Below are 15135 nucleotides of genomic sequence, written 5' to 3'. Positions count from 1 at the left end.
GCAGGCAGAGGGAGAAGCAGGCTCCTCGCAGGGAGCCCGATGTGGGACTCGATCTCGGATCCCGGGATCACGACCTGGGCTGAAGGCAGCCCCCCAACTGCTGAGCCACCCAGGCGTCCCCATCAGTTTGTTTTTTGTAGTTAAAGAGTCTGATTCTTGGTTTGTGTCTCTTTTCCCCTTTACTTATTTGTTTCTTAAATTCCACATGAGTGAAATCACGTGATATTTGTCTTTCTCTGACTTATTTCACTTATTCACTTACATACTAGTTCCATCCATGTTGTTGCACGTGCAAGATTTCATTCTTTTTTATGGCTAAGTAATATCCTATTGTATATATATACCACATCTCTATTCATTAATCAGTCAGTGGACATTTGGCTTCTTTCCATTATTTAGCTATTGTTGATAATGCTGCTATAAACATTGGGGTGTATGTGTCCCTTTGAAATAGTGTTTTTGTATTCTTTGGGTAAATGCCTAGTAGTGTGATTGCTGGATTGTGGGGTAGTTCTATTTTTAACTTTTTTTTGTTTGTTTTTTAAAGATTCTAGTTTTAAGTAATCTCTTTTTTAAGCAATTCCAACTTGGGGCTTGAATCCACAACCTTGAGATCAAGAGTTGCACACTCTACCAACTGAGCCAGTCAGGCACCTTTATTTTTTTTAACTTTTCAAGGACGCTCCATATTATTTCCTATAGTGGCTATACCACTGTGCGTTCCCACCCTAGGTGCAAAAGGGTTGCCCTTTTGTCCACATCCTTGCCAATACCTGTTGTTTCTTACGTTGTTGATTTTAGCCATTTGGACCTGTGTAAGGTGACAATATCTCCTTGTAGTTTTGATTTGCACTTCTCTGATGGTAAGTGATGTCCAGCATCTTTTGTGTCTGTTGGCCATCTGTTTGTCTTCTTTTTTTTTTTTTTTTTAATTTTTTTTTTTTTTTTTTTTTATTTACTTATGATAGTCACAGAGAGAGAGAGAGAGGCAGAGACACAGGCAGAGGGAGAAGCAGGCTCCATGCACCGGGAGCCTGATAATGGATTCGATCCCGGGTCTCCAGGATCGCGCCCTGGGCCAAAGGCAGGCGCCAAACCGCTGCGCCACCCAGGGATCCCTGTCTTCTTTGGAAAAGTGTCTTTTCATGTTTTCTGCCGATTTCTTAATTGGATTATTTGTGTTTTGGGTGTTGGGGTTTGTAAGTTCTTCATATCTTTTGGATACTAACCCTTTTTTGGTATGTCATTTGTAAATATCTTCTCGTTCAGTAGATTGCCTTGCTGTTTTGTTGATTGATTCTATCAATGTGCAGAAGCTTTTTATTTTGATTGTAGTCCAAATAGTTTGTTTCTGCTTTGGTTTCCCTTGCCTCAGAAGACATATTTAGAAGTTGCTACTGCTGATGTCAGAGAAATTACTGCCTGTGTTCTCTTCTCGTTTTTTTTTTGTTTGTTTGTTTGTTTTATGGTTTCATGTCTCACATTTAGGTCTTTCATCTGTTTTGAGTTTTTGTGTATGATGTAAGAAAGTGGTCCAGTTTCATTCCTGTGCATTTTACTGTCCAGTTTTCCCAACACCATTTGTTGAAGAGATGGTCTTCACAGACTTTTTAAGCCTCCTCTTCGTGACTCTAGTGGCCATTGCTCATCCATCATGTCTCTCAGGAGGTCTTCCTTTCAGGATGGGGCCTTTCAGGATGAGGGTGAATCCTAGTTAATATTAATATTAATATTACATGTATTCAGTCACCACTTCAACCCTGTTGTATTGCTCTTTTGGACAGTTCCCATTGAGGTGTCTGATCTTGGGTATTTATGCACATACATATAAGCTGGAATTTTTAGCTGTCTTTTTTTTTTTTTTAAAGACTATTCATGAGAGAGAGAGAGAGAGAGAGAGAGAGAGAGGCAGAGACAAAGGCAGAGGGAGAAGCAGGCTCTCTGCACGGAGCCCGACGCGGGACTCGATCCCGGGACCTGACCTGATCCAAAGACAGACTCTCAACCACTGAGCCACCCAGGCTTCCCTAGCTGTCACATCTTCTTAATAATGCTGGTTTTGTGTGATTTTGTTTGCTTTCTTTCTTGGTCTGTATGATTTTGATGAGGAGTTGTGGAGTGTTTAGAAGTTAGGGGGCAGTCATTATCCTATAAAGAATTTATTTTTAGTTTTAGGTGCTATGCTTGACAGTAATGGTGGTTTTTTAAATTACTGTTCGGATTATATATATATAACAGGAACAAGTTTGTTTTTTTTTTAACTATCAAACTTCTATAGATACTTTGATTTTTACTGAATTGTGTCCTATTCCTAGCATTAGATTTCATAGCTTATAGCATTTCTTTAGCAGGATTCTATTGAAATCTTTAACTTCTTTCTCAGGTGACATAGCTTAATGCTGAAAAAAAGTAAGATAAAACACATTTTACAGTGCATTAACAGTGGCGTAGTATCCAGAAAGCAGATGGTGATTGAATTCTGCTGCTAGTAAGACCATATCTAATTTTAACTTTTGGGTCCAAAATTTAGTTGTAGACCAAGGACTCCCTCAGGCTGATATGCTACAAGAATATTGGTGTAAAATTCCCACAGATCTTTCTTTTATTCTGAGATTGTGTATTTGTTCCTTTTGTTTGTTTTTATTTTATTTTTTTTAAGATTTTATTTATTCATGAGAGACAGAGAGGCAGAGGAAAAGAAGCAGGCTCAACCGCTGAGCCACCCAAGTGCCCCTGTTTGTTCCTTTTAAAGGACTGACATGCCTTTGATTTTGTCAAATATTAATGACAGATTTTTTAAAAAAAATATGTAGAAAAAACAAAATTTAGCAACCTCACTTAAATTATCCTCTTTGTGTGTGTGTGTGGAGATTTTACTAGTTTTGAAAAAATGTACAAGTATGGAAACAATACTGTATCAGCCTCAGAGAGAAGCCCAGATTGTTGAAGGACTTAAAACTTTCATATGAGGAACAGTTAAAGAACAAAGATGGTAAGCTTGAAAGAGAAAACTGAACTCTTACCAAGCTAAAATCAGTAAGCAGAAGTTAGAGTGAGATAAACTTTGGCTCAGTATATATGAAAATGATTTAATAAAGAGTGAGCTGGCAGCAGACAGGAGCTCTGTGACCTCTTTTGCGACATTGAAGGTCTCCTCCAACTGGAAACTATAAAGTAGCCTTGACTTGGTTAGTCTTCCGTCTTATCTCAGTGGATCTTCGTTTTGCTTTTTTATTGTAGAAGAGAAACGTTGTAAAAAATAGCGTAAAACTAGGAGGAGAAAAGTCATCCATGGGATTTGTTTTCACGGTTGTAGTTTGTCAGAAATTATCTGATATGAAAAGGACAACATAATGTCTGCAAGTGGGAGTTCCAACTACAGTAATATTAAGAAAGGGAGGATCTTTTGTTTTTTAAATATTTATTTATTTATTTTTAAAGATTTTATTTATTCACGAGACACACAGAGAGAGGCAGAGACACAGGTAGAGGGAGAAGCAGGCTCCCCACAGGAGCCCGATGTGGGACTCGATCCCAGGACCCTGGAATCACAACCTAAGCCAAAGGCAGATGCTCAACAACTGAGCCACCCAGGTGCCCTAGAGATTTATTTTAGAGAGAGTGCAACAGGAAAGCACAGAGGGAGAGGAGACTACTGAGCACGGAGCCCAACTTGGGACTTGATCTCCTGACTCTAAGATCATGACCTGAGCCAAAACCAAGAGTTAGATGCTTAACTGTGCCACACAGGCACCCCTCTGTGTTTTCTTTAAAAAAAAAAAAAAATTCTCAAAAATTAAAGTATAACTTACAGTTAAATGCACAGGTGTTGAGTAGACTGTTTTATTAGTTGTCTTGAAGGTAGTGTTCTATTCATTTTGAGAATTGCATATACCCCAGGATGCCTGGGTGGCTCAGAGGTTGGGTGTCTGCTTTTGGCCCCTGTTGTGATACCAGGATCCGGGATCAAGTCCCGCATCGGGCTCCATGGGGGTAGCCTGCTTCTCCCTCTGCCTGTGTCTCTGCCTCTCCCTGGGTGTCTCATGAATAAATAAATAAAATATTAAAAAAAAAAAAAGAATTGCATATACCCCATTCAAGATGTAGAACATTTCCATCATCTCAGACCCTTTGTTCCCCTTAATTGTATAGTTTAATTTAGTTTCTGATTTCATATTTCCTGCATTTGGTCAGGCTGGGTCAAATCTAAATATTGTAAGCTGTAACTGATATCATAGTGCTTTATTAAAACTTAAGAATTTTTTTTTTGTAAGTAAACTATACCCTCGTCGTGGGGCTTGAACTCACAACCCCCAGCTCAAGAGTCACGTGCTCCACTGATTGAGCCACCTAGGTGCCCCTATTTAAACATTTTTATTGAGTGCTTATTCATGTTCTTTATATATGTTTGCATTCACTTCTCACAACCCTGCACGTTTGTTGATACAGTTGAGGCTGCTGTTAGGCCATTGATACAAAGCTGTTTATTAAGTGGTTGCTAAGATTTGAACTCCAGACCATTGTTGTCCAATAGAATTTTTTGTAATGATGGAAGCATTCTATATCTGAGTTTCTAGGACATTAGCCACTGTTCACATGTGGCTGTTCAACACCTGAGGTAATGGGTAGTGTGACTGAGGAGCTTTAATGAATTTTAATTTTTTTTTTTCTAGAAGAGAGAGCGGGGAGGGGCAAAGGGAGAGGAAAAGAGAGGGAATTTTAAGCAGGCTGTACGTTTAGCGTGAGCCCAACTTGGGGCTCGATCTTAGAACCCTGATATCGTGACCTGAGCTGAAATCAAGAGTCAGATGCATAACTGACTGAGCCATCCAGGTGCTCCTGAAGAGTTTTAACTTTTATTTAATATTGATGAACTGAAATGTTAAATGGCTACAGCTCTAACCTCTGACTCCTAAGGCTTTTTGTGTCCTCTCCATACCTTTCTGCTCTACAGTAGTAGAACCACTAAAGTAGCTCCAGTACACTGGCACTAAGTGCCAGTCAAGCTCCTGGATGGAGAGTGAAGAAATGCTCCTTGTTTTGCTTTTGGCATACCCAAGACTCGTTTTCTTTTTAACTTTTTAATTGTGAAAAATTTCAAACAAATGGAAATAAAATAATGAACCTATCTCCTAATTTCGACAGCTACCAACTTTTGGTTCATTCTTTTTCTTTTTTAAAAGATTTTATTTATTCATGAGAGACACAGAGAGAGAGAGGCAGAGACAGGCAGAGAGAGAAGCAGGCTCCATGCAGGGAGCCCAATGTGGGACTCGATCCCTGGACTTCAGGAACACGACCTGGGCTGAAGGCAGGCGCTCAACCACTGAGCCACTCAGGGGTCCCTGGTTCATTCTTTTTCATCTGTGACCTCTCCCGCCTGGATTATTTTGAAGAAATACCGAGCATCATTTCAACATGATTGACTTTTAAAGCCAAATTTGGCTTTTATCATTTAGGTTGGTTTGAAGCTGTGTTCCTTTTAATCAGTTTCAAAGAATTAAATGTTTTTGCATTAGTTGAAGGAAAGCAATGGAAAGATAGATATAATACTACAGAAAATCAAGCAATCTTAATGCCAAATCTAAATTTTATGTACAGTTTTTGCCTAGTTTCTGTATTTGTCCTGTGATAGTTCCCACTTCTGAGGAACTTTTTTCCCTGTAACAAGGATTTGGAAAAGGATGATGAAGTTTCTTTCTGCAGTAGATAAACTTGTGTAGTTTTTCTGGGCTTTTCAGAGCTTGTCCAGCTATTCTATTCTATGTATTTATTTTTGTTTACCTTTTAAAGATTTATTTCAGAGAGCACTTATGCGAGTGGACAAACGGAGGGAGGGACAGAGGGAGAGTCTTCAGGCCAGCTCCTCACTGAGCACGGAGCCCCATGTGGGGGCTCGATCCCATGCCCCGTGAGACCATGACCCAATCCAAAACCAAGAGTCAGTTGCCCAACTGCCTGGGCCACCCAGGTGCCCCCAGCTATTCTATTTATACAAACAGCCACCTATTTTGGAGATTCCTTAACTGTTTTCACATTCATTTTATTTTATTTTGTGTATATATTTGTGTGCATATGTTTATTTATCTGTGTGTGCTTGAGAGAGCATGCAAGTGGGAGGATGCAGAGGGAAAGACCGAGTCCCAGGCAGGTTCTGCCTCCAGCGTGGAGCCCACTGGAGGGTTTGGATCCCACAACCCTGCGATCATAACCCAGCGGAAATAGAGTCAGACACTTAACCAACTGAGTCACCCAGGCGCCCAACCTCCTTCGTAATCTTATTAGTCAAATTAGAAATCATTTTTCTAGGAAGAACAGTGGAACAATTTTCAGTATTATGACAAAAGTTCTGTTTCTTAATATCAGTTTAATCTGCTGTGATCTCATAGTACCATGGTGCCTCAGCATGGTGCTGATGACCTATGCTGGGCCATCAAAAGGATCCCCTTCTGGGATTTCTCTGCCACAGGTGCCCAAGGCTGTGTTCGTTATTAAAAAATCTCTTCTCTCTCTGTTCTTCATATTGGATAAATTTTACTTATTGATCTAGCAGTACATTGATTCTTTCCTGTTGTCTTCATTCTGGTATTAAGCTCATATGATGAGTTTTTTTATCCTCCTAAAAAAAAAAAAGTGTTGCAAAGTGTTCAGTAATTGCTTCCTCTGTTATTTTTAAATAAATCTCTCTTATCTCCACATTGGTATCTGTAAATTGTCTTTTTCTTGCAAGTTGAGATTTTTCCTCTCTCTTCACATGCCATATAATTTTGGATTTTATCTTGGACAATTTGAATATTAGCTTACCAGACTCTGGGTCTTGTTGAGAGCCTATGGAGAATGTTAGTTTTGTTTTAGCAAATCTGGTTAGATTCAAACTGCAAATCTCAACTCTTTGGCTGTGGTTCTAATGGCAGTACAGTTTTTAAAATCTTTGTAGTCAGTTTTAAAATCGTGCTGATGTGTCACATAGTACCTAGTCTGAGTCCTGGACAGTGTATCTGTTAGTTCAGTTCCCAGTCTTTGGTGTCATCAATAGGATCAGATCTATGCATGCACAGTTTAGAGGTGAAACATGGAGTTCATAAATGACTTTATGGGGTTGCCTTCTCCAGTTTCTCTTTCTCTGTGAAATTCTTGATACTTTGTTTCCCTGAGTTGTCTTTTTTCATCCTCTGGCTAGAAAGCTGGGGTTCTAGCTTCCTTCACTATACTATGCACTTTTGTGATTATGCCTTTGTCTGGCTAGAGCTTATCATATTCATTGATCTCCAAGAACTAGCTTTTAGTTTCAGTGATTTCCTCAGTTTTTCTTTTTTCTCTTTCATTGATTATGCTCTTAACCTTTTTTGTTTCCTTTCTGCTTACTTGGAGTTTAATTTGCTCTTGTTTTTCTAATTTTTTTAAGGTAGAAGCTGAGATAATTGGAGATCTTTTATAATAATAAGCTTTTTTCTAACTAGTTTTATAATTTTCTCTTTTGTTACTTTTCAGCATTGGATTGTGATGTGTACCTGTTCCCCTCCCATCTTTTTTCAATTTCTCCTGCTTGTGGTTTGTTGAGATTCTTTGATCTGTGGATTTAGAGTTTTCATCAATTTTGCAGTTTTTTAATATTTATCCCATTTTAATCTTTTTATCTTTTAATAGTCCTGTTACAGTATATGTTATACGGTTAGACTACTTGATATTGTCCCACAGGTCATTGAGTTTCTCTCTTTTCTCTCCTTCCTTCCCCCTTCATTTTCCCCTTTGAGCTCCCATTTTGGATAATTTTAGTTACATGTTTTCACTTTCACTGAAGTCACTTTAAGTTCTCTTAGTGGTTTTACATTCACTATACTGGCTTCAAATTCACTGCAGTGTCTAATATTTTAAGGCTATATTAACTTTTCCTTTTTTGGTATTTTTTTATTCTACAGGGTCCATTTTTAAAAGATTTTATTTATTCATGAGAGACAGAGAGAGAGAGGCAGAGACACAGACAGAGGGAGAAGCAGGCTCCATGCCGGGAGTCCAGTATGGGACTTGATTCTGGGAATCCAGGATCATACCCTGAGCTGAAAGCAGATGCTTAACCCCTAAGCCACCCAGACATCCCAAGGTTTTATTTATTTGAGAGAGAAAGAGAGTGTGAGCAAGGGGAGGGGCAGAGGGAGGCAGAGAAGCAGACTCCCTGCTGAGTAGGGAGCCCCACTCAGGACCCAGGCCCCTGGGATTGTGACCTGAACTGAAGGCAGACGCTGAACCGACTGAGCCACTCAGGTGTCCTATAGTGCTCCCCCCCCCTTTTTAAAGTTTTTACTTTTTTTTTTTTAAGTATATATGTATGCTTTTATAAAGATTTTATTTTTAAGTAATATCTATACCCAACGTGGACTTGAACCCAGAAGTGGAAGATCAAAAGTCTCAGGTTTCACAGACGGAGCCAGCCAGGTACCCCTCTTTTCTTTTTTTAAGTGAACTCTCCCCAGAATGGAGCTTGAACTCACAACCTTAAGATTGAGTCTTTTTTTTTTTTTTTCCCCTAAGATTGAGTCTTAATGCTCTAACAGCTGAGGCCAGCTAGGTGCCTCCCCTAGCGCTTGCCAACAAGTTTCCATTTTTCTATTGAGATTTTCTGTTTTTCTGATTGGGCCCATGTTTTCCTTTCAGTCCTTTTATATTACCTAGTAGTTAACTTTTAAAATCTTTGCTACTTCCATCATCATCATTTTTGCATTTCTGTTGATTTTGTTTTCCCTATAGGTCATGGGTCGCAGTTTCTGCTTTTTCACCTTTCTAATAATTTTTGTTTTTTCATAGTATTGAATATTGCAGACACTAGGATATTAAATGTCTGGGTCCTATTGTCTTTCTTAGTAGAGTTTTGTTTTGATAGACCATTAATTTGCTTCTGCATCAGCTAGTCTCCAGGGCTTGTTTTAAGGCTTTAATAAAAGTGGATCTAGCTTAGCCTTATTCCTAAAATGCAGACTTTTTAAGTCTCTACTAAATCTTGGAGTATTTAATGAAGTTTCTAGCTGGATATTAGGAACTAAGATGTCTCCTCCCATCTTTGTATGAGCAGTAATAGTTGTTCCACTCATGTGGTTGGTAGTTGTCTTTGCCTACCTTTAGTAGAATCTTTCAATGAACCCACTCAGTTTAATATTTGACAAAAAATTCAGGGGGCCTGAGTGGCTCAGTCAGTTAAGCATTCAGCTCTTAATTTTGGCCCAAGTCATGATCTCAGGGTTGTGAGATCTAGCCCTTTGTAGACCCTGCATAGACTTTCTGGTACTCTGCCCCATAAATTCTAGTTACTGTAGCACTTTCTAATTCAGATTATTTGTTTAGATCACTGAGACTGCCATGTTCTGTTTGCACCACGCCCCCCTCCCCCCATTCTACAGTCTGGAAAATGCCCTTAGGCAGAGAAAAGGATTTTCTTGGGATTTACCTTGATTCCCTTCTGAGATCACAGTCTTGTATTGGCTCTCATCCAACATCTGAAAATAATTATTTCATATTTACTTACTAGTTTTATGCTTGGCAGAAGTTTCATATTTTTCTTTTTTTTTTCCCCAGGAGTTATTATTTGTGTTACTTACTCTTATACATTTGGAAGCAGGAATATCAGTGTATGGTACCATCAGTTAGCACATGGGGTTTTTTATCTATTAGAACAATTTATTCTAATTATATCCTATTTTGCTCTACTGTTTCCTTTTTTGTTTTTAAAGATTTATTTATTTATTTTTAGAGAGAGAACAAGCACAATTGGGAGAGGCAGAGGGAGAAGGAGAGAGAATCTCAAGCCAACTCCATGCTCAGCGTGGAGCCCAATGTGGGGCTCTATCCTACAACCCTGAGACCACCAGCTGAGCCAAAACCAGAGTCAGAGGATTAATCAACTGTGCCACCCAGGCACCCCATGCTTTACTTTTTCTAGAGCATAGTGTTAATGTTATAAAATTTAACTCCTAATAGAAGGTAATGGTCTACAATGTTCTAGTATTTTTGGAAATATTATGTCTAATTTTGATTTAACATATATCCATTTTATAGGCAAGAGAATAGAGCACTGTGGCATTCATTCCATACCAAGGGAAACTGGAAACCCTTATAGTTCTGAAATTTCAAGAACTCCCAAATATAGGAGTTTTAGAGATAAGATTGTAGAATTAAGTAGGATGCTGGGCTGGGCTTGAACTCATGGTGGGCTTGAACTCATGACCTTGAGATCAAGACCTGAGCTGAGATCAAGAGTTGGATACTCAACTGACTGAGCCACCCAGGTGCCCCTGTAGACTTGAATTTTTATTTAGTTGGATGGTTCCACTGTACCGAACTTACTATCTCTGCCTACCATGTTGTTTTATAAAACCTATTTTAAATGAATTGAATATGAAACTTTTTCCTCAAAGTATACTATATATAGTGTTTTGTATTTTTCTTTTTCTAAGTAAAAGTCAGTTCCCTAAAAACTTACTTTCAGCCTATGGAGTTGGTTAAGGCATTAAAAATCTTATTATAAAAAAAAATAAAAATCTTATCATGATACCTTCCTTCTTTATAATTCTATAGAATTAACTTTAGTGATAGTGTTATGTGGGATTTTGAAAAATAAGCAAATCTTTTTTTCACTTTGTACATCTATTCTTTTTTGAGTGGTTCAAGAAAGGACCTCATATCCACTTATATTTTAAGGCTGCTTTGTAAGATACCATTTTAAAAATTGTGTGTTCAAGCTGAATTATACATAGAGCTGGTCTTATATATTTGGGGGAAAATTGTTGAATGAAATATGATATACTATTTCCTATTTTTCTTTTTTTTTTTTTAAGGTTTTATTTATTTATTCATGAGAGACACACAGAGAGAGGCAGAGAAGAGAGAAGCAGTCTCCATGCAGGGAGCCCGATGTGGGACTCGATCGTGGGACTCTAGGATCCTGCCTTGAGCCAAAGGCAGATGCTTTAACTGCTGAGCCACTCAGGCATCCCCCTATTTTTCTTGTTAAAAGAGTTTGCCACTAGAGTTTCTCTTAGGGCAAGAGCAGAAATTTTAAGGAAATTCTTTGGTACAAACTAAGTTGGATATTTCTAGTTACTATTTTCTATTAAATTAGAATACTACTCACTCATTTGTAATGAGTGACCTGTTGTAGAAGTAGTGCTTTAGGAGAAAAGAGATCCTTCTCTTAAGGGATCATTTCCTTAAGTACACACTGATTCTTGAGTATGAAGAAATGAATTCTTAGCAGTTTTTTGGAGGAGTATGCCATTCTGAATTATTTCTGCAGGTCACATTAACAGATAATTTAATAACATTGAATATCATTTTAATATGGAAGACTGCCAGATTTCATTAATTGAGAACACAATCATTAGGAATTGAAACTTAATTAGTTGCTGGTCTGAAATGTGATAAAATGAAAAGCTAGGGTAGTATATAGTATTACACATTTAAAGAAAGTGGAGTTTGGTTTTTAATTTTTATTTGGTAAACTCCGTTATTTGGGGGAATTATCCAGTTAATTATTCTGTGTGTATTCATTTTTCTCACTTTGCTTTTGTCATTTTTATTGCCCATTTAGGGTAGCACAGTCTGTTGCTTTTAGCTTATGTCATGATCTTAGGGTCCTGAGATCAGGTCCCAGGTTGGGCCCTGCACTCAGACGGGAGTCAGCTTGAGTTTGTCTCTTCGTCTGCCTCTCCTTCCCATCATACAACTCTCTCTGTCTAAATAAATCTTTAAAAAAATAAAATATAAACAAGGTAAGATAAATGTTTAAATTTGATTAGAAGATCTGTTAAAATACTATAGGCTTTTATGTTTTTATTAATTTTTCTGTAGGCTCCATGCCCAACATATGCCACTTAAACTCAAAAACCTGAGATTGAGAGAGTTGCATGCTCTATTAATGGAGCCAGCCAGACACCCCAAAACTGTAGGCCTTTTTTTTTCTTTTTAAAGAGAGCGTGCCACTGGTGTGTGGGGATGGAGAAAGAGAGGGAATCTTAAGTAGACTCCACACCTAGCACAGAGCCCAATGTGGGTCTCCATCTCAGGACCCTAAAATCATGACCTGAGCTGAAATCAAGAGTCAAACACTTAATTGACTGAACTACCTAGGCGCCCTCCCACAAACTAAACCCTCTAATAACATTTCTGTTAATAAAATTTAATAAAACTTCTGTATATGATGGAAGGAGCTCTCATCTGGGCCTTGGAGGGCTGCGAATGTAGCCTCAATTTTGCTACTAACTAGGTAAATTGCTTGTTTTCTTAATCTTGTACAATAAGGATTGAACCTTTTATGCTGTTTACAGGAGTATCATGAAGATTAAATGAGATGTTAGTGTGAAATCCCTTTGAAAAATGTGGTGCTGTAAACAATGTAAGGTATTTCCAATAAGACCAAGAGAAAAAACAACTGGAATCCTGAGTATTTTAAGTTCAACTGTACAAAATAAAGTCACATTGTGCATGTCAAGTAAGAATATAAATATTATTTTATATGCTTGTTATGAATTATTTATACAGGTTCACATTTATACTATAAGACAGTAGACTCTTCTGTAGTTTTTGGATTAAAACCTTGTTTAAAAATCAGAATGTTAATAACAATTGCCTCTGTAATGAGATCTAGCTTAATTTTTTCTCTTTCTCTCTGCTGCCTGTCTGCTTTCTACAGTGGCTTTATATTACTGGTGTTAGAAGTTTTCTTTCTTTCTTTTTTTTTTTATAAGTTTTCTTTTTGAAAAATTCTTTTCTCTTTTATCCTAATGTTTTTTTTTTCTATTGTACACTACTGAACTTTAGTAGAAAGATAGTTAAAATGACTAGGTGTAATGGCTCTGAATCCGGATAGTCTGGGCTTAAATCTTTTTTTTCCATCACTTAGCTGTGTGACTTTAGCCAAATAATATAATGTCCCTGGACCTCAGATATCTCGTCTAAAATGAGTATAAAGGGGATCCCTGGGTGGCTTAGCGGTTTGGAGCCTGCCTCTGGCCCAGGGCGTGATCCTGGGGTCCAGGGATCAGGTCCCACATCGGCTCCCTGCATGGAGCCTGCTTCTTCTCCCTCTGCCTGTGTCTCGGCCCCTCTGTGTGTCTCTCATGAATAAATAAATAAAATATTTTTAAAAATTAGTTGGGAAATTAAAAAAAATAAATGAGTATAAAATTTCATTCTTCTTGGCTGATTAATAAAAATAAATAAATAAAATGAATATAAAAGGAGTACGTATTTCATATCATTGTGAGATTAAATGGGTTTTCTCTGTAGAGCATTTAGCACTGTACCTGGCATACAGTAAATGCTCAGTAAGCATTAGCTGTTAGTACTGTTTTACATGTCTTTTCCTGACAAGTTATGTCCAAGATTTAAAGACTCTCTGATACTCAAAAAGTACTTAAGACTACATAACTAGGTTGTTTCTGTTTGTTTTTAATATTTTATTATTTATTTGACACAGAACATAGGGAGGGGGATCGGCAGGCAGCGGGAAAGGGAGAAGGCTCCCTGCTCAGCCTTCATGTGGGTTTTGATCCCAGGACACAGGGATCATGACCTGAGCCGAAGGCAGACACTCTGCTGACAGAACCCCCATGCACCCCATCACTAGTTTTGTTATCTGAAGTCATTGTTTAAAAAATCAGCTATTTGGTTCCATCGCTCTTCACTGTTTGACTAATTCCTTGAAGTAATTTTTTCCATTCATAATGTTACTAGTATATAAAAATTACCTACAAATATGATCTAAGATTATGACACAGTGGTCACACTTTATATATTTCTTTATTTTAGCAGAGAAGACGTAGACTCCTCTTGTACCATATTTGTTGTATTGGCTTTGATAAATTCGAGCCTTAGGTATAAAAGCAGTTTTTAATCCGAAGTAAAAGAGACTATTATGCTTTTGCTGACTTACTACTATTAGGTCAGGTAGGTTATTAATTTAGGTATTCTTTTTTGTTGCTTTCATGTATGTTTTTGTAATCTCAGCTATTAATAAATGTTCATATTTTTTCCTGTCTTTTGGGAAATGTTTTTATTTCTGTTTATTTTGATGTAATTAAGCACCTTTAATGTATTTATTAGCTGTTAGGATAACCTCTTTTGGGTGCATTTCTTCAAGACCCTTGCTGAGTTTTTTTTTTTTTTTTTAAGAAGAATTTTATTATTATTTTTTAAAATTTATTTATTCATAGAGGCAGAGACACAGGCAGAGGGAGAAGCAGGCTCCATGCAGGGAGCCCAACATGGGACTCGATCCCGGGTATCCAGGATCACACCCCAGGGCTGCCCACCCTTGCTGAGTTTTTTAATGAGCTATCTATCTTTTTGATACTGACTCAGAAGAGTTCTTTATATATTCTAGATAAAGGATCTTTGTTGAGTATTATATACGTCTTCTCTGGCTTGCCTTTTTTAAACTTTCCTGTTTAAGGGATTAAGGCGCTTGTCGACCCAACACATAATGAAATTATTTTAAAATGGGTTTTTTTTTTGGGGGGGTGGTATTTTTATGGTTTTACTTTTTTCATTTAGATTTGTGATGCTCTTAGAATTTATTTTCCTTTTGTAAAGAAGGGTCATTGTTTGACCTCATGATGTTACATCCTACATATTTAAACCTTAGTACTTAATTTTTAGCAACAGATGCATGGGGACTCTACTAATTTATTTTTTCTATCTTTTTTCTCTATATTTCAGCTTGGGTAGTTTCTATTGCTATGTCTTCCATGTCACTGATTTTTTTTCTTCTGCAGTGGCATAATACTTTTAATCTGATATTTTCATTATATATATTATATTTTTCATCTCCAGAAGCACTGTTCAAGAAAAAAGAATGCAAGTTCTTTTTCTGTATATTCTGTTCTCTTCTCACATGTTTATATTTTCTTTAAACTCTTGAGCATGTAGTTGTCTTGTTATCTTGACCACATAATTTCATCATTCTCTTAATTCTTCTGGTTATGGGTCTTGTTTTCTTGCTTCTTAGCTTATCTGAAAATATTTTATTAGATATTGGGTATTATGAATTTTACATTTTTGTATTGAACTTAACTGTCTTCAAAGAGTGTTGGACTTTATTAATAGGAGTGAAATAGGAAGTGACTTGTATACATGTCTAGGCCTTTG

At 37.4% G+C, this 15135-nt stretch overlaps 1 protein-coding gene across 4 annotated transcripts in view; it reads left to right on the top strand.

Annotated features, from left to right (window-relative positions):
* Positions 1-15135, top strand: part of NAA15 (N-alpha-acetyltransferase 15, NatA auxiliary subunit) — an 83342-nt gene that overhangs the window by 12621 nt on the left and 55586 nt on the right. Inside the window, exon 2 of one of the 4 annotated variants that reach the window (XM_049097204.1) lies at positions 12315-12478. The exons of the other annotated variants lie outside the window; for them this stretch is intronic. The gene's annotated coding sequence lies outside the window, so the exon portion shown is untranslated. The remainder of the gene's footprint in view (positions 1-12314; positions 12479-15135) is intronic. 4 annotated transcript variants of the gene reach the window in all.

This window comes from Canis lupus, chromosome 19 (assembly GCF_003254725.2).
Source record: "Canis lupus dingo isolate Sandy chromosome 19, ASM325472v2, whole genome shotgun sequence".
NCBI lineage: Eukaryota > Metazoa > Chordata > Mammalia > Carnivora > Canidae > Canis > Canis lupus.
The sequence above is the reverse complement of the archived record's forward strand: the minus strand, read 5'-3'. Positions and strand labels throughout refer to the sequence as shown.